Below are 11,654 nucleotides of genomic sequence, written 5' to 3'. Positions count from 1 at the left end.
ACATCTGCTATATTGAGATAATCCATCCCACCTCACAGGTGTGCCACATCAAGATGCTGATCTGACATCATGAGTAGTGCACAGGTGTACCTCAGACTGCCCACAACAATTCTTTACCTGTTAAATCTAGAGTTCTGAATGAGTCCCATGAGTGTGAACAGGGTTTTTCTGACTTTGCAGCTTGTGCTGTTACGAGGGCTGCAGCTAAAAGGGATGCAGAGCCTGTAACTCAAGCAGAAGAGTGTCAGGTTGAACCAGACTTGATTGTTCCTGAACATTTGTCAGTTTCCCAGCAAGAGTTAATTCAGGCACAGCGTGCTGATGCTTCACTGACTGAGCTGTTTCACAAAGTGCAACCTAGTGATGACGCTAGAAGTGCGGCCTCTGGTTATTTTCTGCAGAAGGAGGTACTAGTCCGTAGGTGGATTCCGCAAGGGTTGGACTGTGTTGGGAGTCCAGTTGTCCAGATTGTGGTTCCAACTAAATACCGTGACGAGGTGTTGAAGTGTTCTCATGACAAATCTGGACATTTGGGTGTGACGAAGACTTATAATTACATCTTGCGCTACTTCTTTTGGCCACGTCTTAAGCGTGATGTTTCAGCTTACATTAAGACCTGCCATACTTGCCAAATTGTAGGTAAGCCAAATCAGTCTATTAAACCTGTTCCACTTTGTCCCATCCCTGCTGTGAGTAACCCATTTGAACATTTGATCATTGACTGTGTGGGCCCTCTTCCTCGATCAAAATCTGGTTCGGAGTATCTGTTAACTGTAATGTGCCAGGTTACGCGTTATCCTGCTGCATATCCGTTGCGTACCATCACAGCTAAGTCTGTGGTGAAGGCTTTGACACAGTTTATTTCTGTATTTGGCATACCGAAGATTATTCAGAGTGACCAGGGATCAAACTTTTCGTCACATCTATTTGCACAAGTTCTTAAGCTGTTGAATATTGTGCATAATAAAGCCTCTCCTTATCATCCACAGAGCCAAGGTGCTTTAGAGCGCTTCCACCAAACACTGAAGTCCTTGTTACGTGCCTATTGCACCGAAATGAGGAGTGACTGGGAGGAAGGTTTACCGTGGCTTCTGTTGGCAGCGCGTGAAGTGTGCCAGGAGAGTACTGGGTTTAGCCCAAATGACTTGGTCTTTGGCCACAAAGTTCGGGGACCGTTGACAGTGCTGTGCGATAAGTGGTTGTCAGGTGAACCACCAGTGAACTTGATAGATTATGTTAATGGTTTTCGGCACAGACTGTATGTGGCAGGTCAGTTGGCCAAACAGAACCTTGAAAAGGCTCAGGTCAAGATGAAGTATTTTTATGACCGGCATTCTGAAGAGCAGCAGTTTAGTACAGGTGACCAGGTTTTGACTTTACTGCCGATTGCAGGGTCACCGTTCCAGGCACACATACATATATATATATATATATATATATATATATATATATATATAACACCCAGCACGCCCCTGCGGGCGGTTTATCCTTCAAGCTCGGGTCCTCTACCAGAGGCCTGGGAGCTTGAGGGTCCTGCGCAGTATCTTAGCTGTTCCCAGGACTGCGCTCTTCTGGACAGAGATCTCCGATGTTGTTCCTGGGATCTGCTGGAGCCACTCGCCTAGCTTGGGAGTCACCGCACCTAGTGCTCCGATTACCACGGGGACCACCGTTACCTTCACCCTCCACATCCTCTCGAGCTCTTCTCTGAGCCCTTGGTATTTCTCCAGCTTCTCGTGTTCCTTCTTCCTGATATTGCTGTCATTCGGAACCGCTACATCGATCACTACGGCCATCTTCTTCTGTTTGTCTACCACCACTATGTCCGGTTGGTTAGCCACCACCATTTTGTCCGTCTGTATCTGGAAGTCCCACAGGATCTTAGCTCGGTCATTCTCCACCACCCTTGGGGGCATCTCCCATTTTGACCTCGGGACTTCCAGGTTATACTCAGCACAGATGTTCCTGTACACTATGCCGGCCACTTGGTTATGGCGTTCCATGTATGCCTTGCCTGCTAGCATCTTGCACCCTATATATATATATATATATATATATATATATATATATATATACATACGTATATATATATATATATATATATATATATATATATATATATATATATATATATATATATACACGTATATATACGTATATATATATATATATATATATATATATATATATATATATATATATATACACGTATATATACGTATATATATATATATATATATATACACGTATATATACGTATATATACGTATATATATATATATATATATATATATATATATATATACATATATATATATATACATATATATATACGTATATATATATATATATACACGTGTGTATATATATATGTATACGTGTATATATATATATATATACGTATATATATATATATATACACAGGCCCCCTTTCCGGAGTATGGGGGTGCCTACTGGGGTCAGCGGGGGAGCTGGCCCCAGGGAGGGGTCACTTGCCCCTCCCTTCCTTCCCTCCCCATCTCCAGCTGCCTCCCTCTTCCCGCTCCACCACAACCACCCACACATGCAGGGCCTTGGAGTAGGGGTATGTCACCAGGGTGCAGAGGAGGCTACCCCCCCCCCCCCCCTTTTTTTTCCGTCCGCAGTCGGACGGAGTTGGCCGTCCGACTGCGGTCTGGAGTGTGGAGCCTTCCTGCTGCTGCGGAGTCGGGGCGGTCTGCCTCCCCCCACCGCAGGGAAAAGGGAAACACCACCTGGGTCTGGGTGCAGTTCCCCCCTCCAGGGGCGGGGGCACCTAGACCCGGTTTGTAGAGTACGCTTGGGGAGTGTGATCGTGTGTACAACGTCTCTTTATGTCTGTCTCCACGTTGGTTGAGTGTGGAGTAAGTGCATATGAGAGCATGAGGGTGGGAATGGATGTTTGTATCTGTGTGTGCCTGTATGTCTGTGTCTATATGTCAGGTTGGGTGTCAGGCGCCACCTCTCTGGGGACATCTCAGGCCCTCCAAGGTTTGGAGGCCTATCTCCCCCTACCACCACTTCCCCTGCCAGTGGCGGACCCCCTCAGACATCGGTGCGTTGGTGGTTCTTTGTGTCCGGGGATGGGCGTCCAGGTACACACCGGCTCACTCCTTGGCGGCCGCTTATCGGGGCCTGGAGCCTGGGGCTCGCTCGGGCCACTTCGGAGGTGGGGTGCCCCCGGCCTCTCGGCCTGGGGCTCGGTCACTCAGGCGCAGCTGGCTGCCGGCGGAGCTCACGGGCGCGTCACTGCAACTCCCCCTGGCTTCTGCTCCGCGGCTGCTGAGTGAGCCCTCATCTGGGACTCTCGTCAGCTCTTTCCGGGACAGTGGCGCAGCTGCCCCTCTGTTGGTCTTCCTTGGTCTCTTGTGTTCTGGGGGCCTCTGGATGTCTGGAGTTTTGATCTCCTCCACACCTGCTTCACGCCCTGGAGGACGGGGCTGTGGCCCCCCCACACCCTCTAGCACGTTATTACATGAAGGAACCTTTTAAAAAACAAAAAACAAGCGCGTCCATGCTCACAGGTGTACACACGGGTGATCACACCCACAAACTACACCCTTTTTGGCTCCTACCTCAAAGCACACTGTGTTCTGTTGATCTTATGTGCTGCACAATAATGTTTAACATTTAGTATTTACTGTCATATTCCCATATATCATTGTGATGTTGTTTATTCTATTACTCTTGTTCTCTTCTGCTTGCTTTCTTTTTTCTTTCTCAGCAGGTGATCCAGGTGATTGATATATGCATTTTTTTTCTCTGCCCGTTCTGTTGGTTTTTGTCTTTTGCCCTTCTCCCCCGTCCCTCTTCTCAGCTGTTTCTCTTTCCCTCTTTCTTTCTCCCCTTCTTTCCCCCAGTCAAGTCTGTCCCGTATTCAGTAAGTGAAAATAAAATAAACAATAAAAGATGAATCAAATGGACCATTACGGCAAGGCTGGGATGGTCAGTTTGGTAAAGTAAATCCGTTGGGCATCTTTCTTTGCCTTTAGACAACAATTCTGATGGCAAAAGAGCCAAACGGGACAGGCCAAAAAAAAAAGAAAAAAAAAAAAGAATTAAACAGGAATTATGCAGTAAGCAAGGCCTGTCTTTTCACTTTAGCATTTCTGCTTTATTCCCCCCCCCCCGTTTTCTACAGGCGTACTAGATATGTCAGTAATATATAATGAAAAAAATAAAAAATCTTTGGCATTGGGAAGCAGACGGCTGCCCAATGTTCATAGAAAGAACCTTCTGGTTTTGAATTTGGCCATTGCCTTTCATGTTGTCTCTGTAGGTACTCCATGTTCCCCTCACAGTCCAAAGACATGCAGTCAGTGGGGTTAGCTTAACTGGCGATTCTAAATTGCCCATAGTTGCAAATGGTTGTCTGTCTCTCTGTAACAGACTAGTAGCTCTCACATGGTGTACCTCACCTTTTGCCTTGTTTTAAACGGATGGATGGAAGTACTTTGTGGTTTGGAAATACAAGTGTAATTTCCAAACCACACAAGAAAAGTTTGATCTACATTTTTGTAAACCACAAAGACATAGAACAGCACACACATGACGTAGACACAGACGTAGAAAAGACATATGCTACATATATGACAAAAAATGTGTTTTTGATTCACAACTTTGAGTTTATCCTTGTATAAAACTTTGAATGAAATCTTCAACTTGTACTCAGTGGCGTGTCTAGAAAATTTTTGTTGGGGGGGCCAGGTAGGGGCACAGATTTGGAGAAGGGTGGCAGATGTAATTGGCAGATAATGTTTAAAAAAAATTCTACCAACCATTAACCATAATTCAATAACCCTATATACCTAATAACCGAATGCGCTTTTAACTCTTATTAGAATGAGATTTTAACCACTACGGTGCAAAGTTTTTAGATACTGCGTTGATAAAGTACAAGAGATACAATCAGTGCTTTGTCAGTGTTTACTCAGCATTCAAGGACAGCAATATTTGCATAGTATTTTTACTGACATATAGTGCACATATGTTTTGGGCAAAAACATTTTTTAATATTAAAATACAAACATTTGTAACAAACAATCGACAAATTAGCCAATGCCAATGCAAAACTTTATCTGCCTATTAAAAAAAGAAGATAATCTTCTCACAAACTGGTGTTTGATTTTGAAACAGGAAAAAAGTGGGGAAACAACTGAAAAGACTAATATTTGAATAAAACCTGAAAGCAAGTAAATACTTTCTATGCTGCCTTATGGTAAACTTTGGTAATATTGATAAAGAACAACACTGGCTGATGATGAAATACAGTCAGCTGGCATGGTGACACTGCCAGTATTAACCTGCAGGGCTGGACCGGGACAGAAAATCGGGCATTTTGACTAGAGACCGGCCCACCAGGTATTAAAGCCATAAAGCCTTTGAATGAAAACAAATGCTGTTGTGACAGTGATGTACACTGTCTTGTTGGTATATGTATGATTTCTATACATTTTACGTCAGATAAAACCTTTGGTTGTAAGATTTAGATAATTATTTAATAAAAGCTAGATATTTTAAATGAGAATAAGAAAGAAAAGTATTTCTTTGTGCCCCCTTTCCCTGTTAATGCCCTACCTGGCCCCCTGGCAAAAATTTCCTAGATCCACACCTGCACAGTTACCAGCTGTCAGCTGCTTAGAAAAGGATCCTGGTGTTATTTGTCTCTCAGAAACAGTTCATAACTTCCCTTCAACTCATTCATGTCACCTAAAAGATAAACCTGTTTCTCCATCACCTGTTCAGCTCTAATGATTCAGTAAGGACATCTCCTGGTTTCATCTTCATGTTTCCCTCTCACCACATATACAAACCGACATCATGACCAGCAGTTTTACAGCTGTGGCTCCAGCAAACATCAGCTGATACTAGAAATTAATATTAAATAAATTCTGACAACAGCTGATCAAGCTTAAACGTGCTGCTGTTGTTTAGCGCGACATCTGCTGGTTTCCTCTTTCTGGCGCAAAGTGGGCAATAAATAAATGAGAGAGAAAAGCCGATCAGCTGATCATTGATCAGTTTCATGACTGAAGTAGCAACAGGAGAGGCAGGGGGAGAGAATGAGAGAAGAAGAGGCAGCTGTGCAGCGTAACGACAGAATAACTTCAGCTTTGTGTCCTTTTCCATTCTAGCTAAAGTTCGGGACAAACTGCGTCTCTTCTCAGCTCAATACGAAACGTGTAATATTTTCTCTTAATGAGGGACCATTCCATTTTTTTAAGGAGCCGTTGGCAACTCTACTAACTAACCTTATGAATAAAATAAAGTTCACTATCAGTAACATCATAGAACCCACCCACCTAAAAACTCCATCAAGCTGGCTAGAACGCAGTACGAGTTATTGCAACTGACGGTAAAAAGTCAGCACAACGAAAATAAACTACACCTAAACTTAGTTTATATCTGACCCAGATAGACTGCAGGTCATAACTTCTTACCTGAAGTTCAGTTCACCTGACACTCTGACTGGTGGCTGCCTCGGGGCTCTCCTCCTGCCTCCCCTCACCTCATCCACCTGCTGGCCTCTGTGGAAGCCCCGCCATAGCCATCACCAAACTGAGTTATTTTTACACATCGAAAATAAATGGCTAAATGATCACTTGTTTCACATGTGTTCATATCACAAAGAATAGAATATGCATCTACTTAAATCAACTTCAAGTCAAATGGTTAAAAATAATAATAATTTCACAAACAAAAAAAGAGCTAGAAAATTCACCACACTGGGAAGGGTGAAGACAACTGGGTTGCCCGGCCCTGGCCACGAGGTGTCCCTTATTTATTTTTCAGGGAGTTGGCAACCCTACTTTTATGTATACATATATGTATACACACACACAGATATATATATATATATATATATATATGTGTGTGTGTGTCGGATTTATATAGCGCTTTACAATGCCACTATTCATTCACTTTCGCATTCACACACTGGTGGAGGCAAGCTACGGTTGTAGCCACAGCTGCCCTGGGGCAGGCTGCCATATCGCGCCATCGGCCCCTCTGGTCAACCCCAGTAGGCGGTAGAATTATTAGGCAAATGAGTATTTTTTCCACATCATCCTCTTCATGCATGTTGTCTTACTCCAAGCTGTATAGACTCGAAAGCCTACTACCAATTAAGCATATTAGGTGATGTGCATCTCTGTAATGAGAAGGGGTGTGGTCTAATGACATCAACACCCTATATCAGGTGTGCATAATTATTAGGCAACGTCCTTTCCTTTGGCAAAATAGGTCAAAAGAAGGACTTGACAGGAACGGAAAAGTCAAAAATAGTGAGATATCCTGCAGAGGGATGCAGCAGTCTCAAAATTGCAAAGCTTCTGAAGCGTGATCATCGAACAATCAAGCGTTTCATTCAAAATAGTCAACAGGGTCGCAAGAAGCGTGTGGAAAAACCAAGGCACAAAATAACTGCCCATGAACTGAGAAAAGTCAAGCGTGCAGCTGCCAAGATGCCACTTGCCACCAGTTTGGCCATATTTCAGAGCTGCAACATCACTGGAGTGCCCAAAAGCACAAGGTGTGCAATACTCAGAGACATGGCCAAGGTAAGAAAGGCTGAAAGACGACCACCACTGAACAAGACACACAAGCTGAAACGTCAAGACTGGGCCAAGAAATATCTCAAGACTGGTTTTTCTAAGGTTTTATGGACTGATGAAATGAGTGGGGCCTTTTCGGGTTGAGGATGGAGTCAAGCTCAACTCCCAGTCCTACTGCCAGTTTCTGGAAGACACTTTCTTCAAGCAGTGGTACAGGAAGAAGTCTGCATCCTTCAAGAAAAACATGATTTTCATGCAGGACAATGCTCCATCACACGCGTCCAAGTACTCCACAGCGTGGCTGGCAAGAAAGGGTATAAAAGAAGAAATACTAATGACATGGCCTCCTTGTTCACCTGATCTGAACCCCATTGAGAACCTGTGGTCCATCATCAAATGTGAGATTTACAAGGAGGGAAAACAGAGTTGCCCCTGGTGAGAGGCGGCGGGCTGGGGTGGGTATCCTAATATCCCCTCGGCTTGCTGCTGGTACGTTGGGGTTTTTCCCGGTGGACGAGAGGGTTTGTTCCCTGCGCCTTAGGGTCGGGGAACGGGTCCTGACTGTCATCTGCGCTTATGCGCCGAGTGGCAGTTCAGAGTACCCAGCCTTCTTAGAGTCCCTGGGGGGGGTGCTGGAGGGTGCTCCACCTGGAGACTCTGTTGTCCTGCTGGGAGACTTCAATGCTCACGTGGGTAACGACAGCGAGACCTGGAGGGGCGTGATTGGGAGGAACGGCCTCCCTGATCTGAACCCGAGCGGTGCTCTGTTATTGGACTTCTGTGCTAACCACAGTTTGGCTATAACGAACACCCTGTTCGAACATAAGAGTGTCCATAAGTGCACGTGGCACCAGGACGCTCTAGGCCGTAGGTCGATGATCGATTTTGTAATCGTATCAGCAGACCTGCGACCATATGTTCTGGACACTCGGGTAAAGAGAGGGGCTGAGCTGTCAACTGATCACCACCTGGTGGTGAGTTGGATCAGGTGGCGGGGGAGGACGCTGGACAGACCTACGGGCAATACCTACAACCACGATTACCGACACTAACAAGCTGATCTACAATACGGCAGCAGTGATCAGTGAGATGCTTGGCTACAAGTTGAACAGCCACAAGGGGCAGTACCCTCCATGGAGAAGGAGGCTAGAGGGCAAGATCAAAGTAGCACGGAGGGAGGTTAGCCAACTAACGGAGTTGCAGAAAGGTGCGACAAATAAGGTGCCTAAGAAATACAGCAAGCTGTCCATACCTGAGGCCTTGGAAACTGCCAAGCAAAGACTCACAGCCTTGGCCAGCCGCTTGAGGAGGTACACCAGAGAGATAGAAGGCAGGAGAATAAACCAGCTGTTCTCCACAGAACCAGCAAAGGTGTACTCTCAGTGGCAAGGGAACAATAAGAGAACAGCACCACCAAGGCTGGAGACGGAGCAATACTGGAAGAGCATATGGGAGAAGGATGCAACCCATAACGGCAATGCTCAGTGGCTAGAGGATCTGAGGGCAGACCACAGTGACCTCCCTGAACAGGGTCCAGTAACCATCACAGTGGCAGATATCCAAGAAAGGGTCTCCAGTATGAAGAGTTGGACAGCACCAGGGCCCGACATGGTTCACGCCTACTGGCTGAAGAAGCTGACTGCACTCCACGAGCGTCTGGCAGCACAAATGAACCAGCTGCTAGTTAACGAGAGACACCCGGAATGGCTAACTGAAGGCCGGACGGTCCTGATCCCCAAGGACCCCAAGAAGGGACCGGTCCCCTCCAACTACCGACCAATAACCTGCCTCAGTACTACATGGAAGCTCCTGTCAGGCATCATATCGGCTAAGATGAACAGGCACATGGGTCAATACATGAGCGGGACACAGAAAGGAATTGGCAAGAATACCAGAGGTGCAAAACACCAGCTACTGGTAGACAGAACAATCAGCCGAGACTGCAAGACCAGACTGACCAACCTGTGCACTGCCTGGATTGATTACAAGAAGGCCTATGACTCAATGCCCCACAGCTGGATACTGGAATGCCTAGAATTGTACAAGATCAATGGGACCCTAAGAGCCTTCATCAGGAACTCAATGGGGATGTGGCGTACAACACTAGAGGCCAACTCCAAGCCCATAGCACAAGTTACCATCAAGTGCGGGATCTACCAAGGAGATGCTCTGTCCCCACTGCTGTTCTGCATAGGCCTGAACCCCCTCAGTGAGATCATTAACAAGACTGGCTACGGATACCGACTACGGAACGGAGCAGTTGTCAGCCACCTCCTGTACATGGATGACATCAAGCTGTATGCCAAGAGTGAACGAGACATCGATTCACTGATCCACACTACCAGGCTATACAGCAATGACATTGGAATGTCGTTTGGACTGGAGAAGTGTAGTCGGATGGTAACAAAGAGAGGGAAGGTAGTCAGAACTGAGGGGATTGAACTACCAGAAGGCAACATTGCAGACATAGAAGACAGTTACAAGTACTTGGGGATCCCGCAGGCAAATGGGAACCATGAAGAGGCCGCTAGAAAGGCTGCAACCACCAAGTACCTGCAGAGGGTCAGGCAAGTCCTGAGGAGTCAGCTGAATGGTAAGAACAAGATCCGGGCCATCAACACATACGCCCTGCCCGTGATCAGGTACCCTGCTGGGGTAATAAGCTGGCCAAAGGAGGAGATAGAAGCCACTGACATAAAGACAAGAAAGCTCCTTACCATGCATGGAGGGTTTCACCCCAAGTCCAGCACCCTGAGGCTGTACGCTAAGCGGAAGGAAGGGGGCCGGGGACTGGTGAGTGTCAGCACCACAGTCCAGGATGAGACAAGGAACATCCAAGAATACATTGGGAAGATGGCCCCAACTGACCGAGTGCTCAGTGAATACCTCAGGCAGCAGAAACCCAAGAAAGAGGATGGAGACGAGGAACCATCATGGAAGGACAGGCCCCTGCACGGTATGTACCACCGGCAGATAGAGGAGGTGGCTGATATCCAGAAATCCTACCAGTGGCTGGACAAAGCTGGACTGAAAGACAGCACAGAGGCACTAATCATGGCAGCACAAGAACAAGCTCTGAGCACAAGATCCATAGAGGCTGGGGTCTATCACACCAGGCAAGACCCCAGGTGCAGGCTGTGTAAAGATGCCCCAGAGACAATCCAGCACATAACAGCAGGGTGCAAGATGCTAGCAGGCAAGGCATACATGGAACGCCATAACCAAGTGGCCGGCATAGTGTACAGGAACATCTGTGCTGAGTACAACCTGGAAGTCCCGAGGTCAAAATGGGAGATGCCCCCAAGGGTGGTGGAGAATGACCGAGCTAAGATCCTGTGGGACTTCCAGATACAGACGGACAAAATGGTGGTGGCTAACCAACCGGACATAGTGGTGGTAGACAAACAGAAGAAGACGGCCGTAGTGATCGATGTAGCGGTTCCGAATGACAGCAATATCAGGAAGAAGGAACACGAGAAGCTGGAGAAATACCAAGGGCTCAGAGAAGAGCTCGAGAGGATGTGGAGGGTGAAGGTAACGGTGGTCCCCGTGGTAATCGGAGCACTAGGTGCGGTGACTCCCAAGCTAGGCGAGTGGCTCCAGCAGATCCCGGGAATAACATCGGAGATCTCTGTCCAGAAGAGCGCAGTCCTGGGAACAGCTAAGATACTGCGCAGGACCCTCAAGCTCCCAGGCCTCTGGTAGAGGACCCGAGCTTGAAGGATAAACCGCCCGCAGGGGCGTGCTGGGTGTTTTTTTTATATATATATATATATGCTAAATATATAAAAATTGGATAAGTATTAACAATAATAAGTAATAATAATATTTTACATTTTTCAGCCAGAAAGGAGTGTGATGATCAGAGGTCTTTGACCCAGCATTTTGAGGTTTTGTGCTCTCATGTCTTGCTTACTGAATAATATGTTTAATTCTTAGTTTTCTTTGTGTTTATCTTTTCAACTTAATATATTTCCTTTCACGAATTATGTTTCAGTTTAGTTTGTTCCCTCAGTTTCTTGGCCCTTTCTCATCTGTCAATTCCCCTTAAATTCTTGTCTCATTTCCTGTTTAGCTATTGCT

This window comes from Mchenga conophoros, linkage group LG7 (assembly GCF_057382185.1).
Source record: "Mchenga conophoros isolate Kocher_MC1m ecotype Shallow Benthic linkage group LG7, M_conophoros_male_GT1.1, whole genome shotgun sequence".
Taxonomy (NCBI): domain Eukaryota; kingdom Metazoa; phylum Chordata; class Actinopteri; order Cichliformes; family Cichlidae; genus Mchenga; species Mchenga conophoros.
The sequence above is the reverse complement of the archived record's forward strand: the minus strand, read 5'-3'. Positions refer to the sequence as shown.